This window comes from Hordeum vulgare, chromosome 3H, assembly GCF_904849725.1.
Source record: "Hordeum vulgare subsp. vulgare chromosome 3H, MorexV3_pseudomolecules_assembly, whole genome shotgun sequence".
In the NCBI taxonomy this organism is placed as follows: Eukaryota; Viridiplantae; Streptophyta; class Magnoliopsida; order Poales; family Poaceae; genus Hordeum; species Hordeum vulgare.
In genome coordinates, this window is record NC_058520.1 from 551563120 (window position 1) to 551565421 (window position 2302).

Consider the following 2302-nt stretch of genomic DNA (forward strand, 5'->3'; position numbering starts at 1 on the left):
GTGTAGGCTGATGCATGATGTTGGATTTGTCGGGCCTCTTCCTCGTCTGTGAGAAGCTCGCTTCTTATGAGGTAGGTGAGGAAGGGTTGTGACCACCGTCAGGATGGCTGTTATAGTCGGCTCGGTCGAGCTATGACCGGCAGCCTCTGGGCCGAGGCCGGCAACCCCTAGGTCGGAGCTGGTAGGCCTTGGAGATGGAGCAGCAGTCCCTCAGATGGAGCTGGTAGCCCCTGGGGCGGGATCAGCAGTCCCCGGGAAGGAGCGGGCAGCCCGTGGGTCGTCCTGGATGAAGATGGACTCAAAGTCTGGGAGGGCTTGCGCAGGTGCTCGAGGGAGACCCCCACTGGGATGGGCTGTCTGATGGAGCCAATCTCGGCGAGTGTGTGTGCAGCCTCATTGCCGACCTGAAGGATGTGGTGGAACTCACAACCCTTGAAGACGCCCATCAGTTGTTGGACGAGGAAGTGGTGGGTGGCCATGTTCGCGTCCGTGGCATCCCACTCGCCAAAGACTTGTTGCACCATCAGGCCAGAGTCGTCGAAGCATAAGATGCGCCGGACATTGATCTCCCTGGCCAGCCGAAAGTTGTGGGTGAGCACTTCGTACTCAGCCACGTTGTTCAAGGCGGTGAAGTGGTTCTGCAAGACGTACTGCAGCCTTTCCCCTTTGGAGAGGTGAGGACGATGCCGGCTCCCATGCCGAAACACATCTTCGGGCCGTCTATGTGCACGCGCTAATGCATGGAGTCGAGGGGAGGGGAGGAACTCCATCTCCACCCAGTCGACCAGAAAGTCCGCCAAGGCCACGGACTTGACGGCCATGTAGGGTGATAACCCACAAGTATAGGGGATCGCAACAGTTTTCGAGGGTAGAGTATTCAACCCAAATTTATTGATTCGACACAAGGGGAAGCCAAAGAATAATATTCTCAAGTATTAGCAGTTGAGTTGTCAATTCAACCACACCTGAAAGATTTAGTATTTGCAGCAAAGTATCAGTAGCAAGGTAGTATGATAGCAACAGTAGCAACAGTAACCAGTAGCAGCAAAGTAACAGCAGTAGCAGCAAAGTAACGTAGCAAGGACCAGTAGGAACGTTCATGGAAATCACGTTAGGAGAAGCCACAAAGCTCTTAAACAATATCATGATGGACTATTCTCAGTGGCACACTGAAAGGTCACCTACTAGTAAGAAGGTACACGCTATAGAAGAAATTAACTCGTTGAGTGCTAAGATGGATGAGTTAATGAATTTGGTTGCTAGTAGAAGTGCTCCTTTAGATCCTAATGATATGCCCTTGTCTTCCTTGATTGAGAGTAGCAACGCTAGCTTGGACGTTAATTTTGTTGGTAGGAATAATTTTGGCAACAATAATGCTTTTAGAGGAAACTATTTTCCTAGGCCTTTTCCTAGTAACTCCTCTAATAACTTTGGAAACTCCTACAACAATACTCATGGAAATTACAATAGGTTACCCTCTAATCTAGAGAGTAATATCAAAGAGTTTATCAACTCGCAAAAAAAATTCAATGCGTCCGTAGAGGAAAAACTACTCAAAATTGACGATTTGGCTAAGAGCGTTGATAGAATGTCTAGTGATGTTGATGCTTTGAAAGTTAGATGTGCTTCTCCCAAGATCAATATGGATGAGACTTTGAAAGTTATGCATGTTTCCATGATTGAGAGCAAATAAAGAACCGCCCAAATTCGTGCTAGATATGAATGGCTTAAAAAGGCGTGTTCTCGTGATAAGAATCACGAAGATATTAAAGTGCTTGGTGTGAGTCCCATTGAATCTTTGTTTTCTTGTGTCAAACCTAATGATGATGGGGCTGGATATGAATCCACTTTGGTTGAGAAGTGCCCCAATGATTCGGAGTCCATCTATCTTGATGCTAAAAGCATTGAAAGTGGAGTAGAAGATATTTAAACTTTGAATAGTAATGAAATTACTACCTTCGATTTCAAGGAATTTAATTATGATAGTTGCTCCTTGATTTAATGCATTTCCTTGATGCAATCCATGTTAAACTCTCCACACGCTTATAGCCAAAACAAGGCCTTTACCGATCATATCGTCGAAGCCATGATAAAATATCTTGAAGAGAAACTTGAATTAGAACTCTCTATCCCTAGAAAGCTTCATGATGAATGGGAACCTACTATCAAAATCAAAATCAAAAACTATGAATGCAATGCTTTGTGTGATTTGGGTGCTAGTGTTTCCGCGATTCCAAAGTCTTTATGTGATGTTCTGGGTTTTAACGAGATTGAAGAGTGTTCTCTTAATTTGCATCTTGCG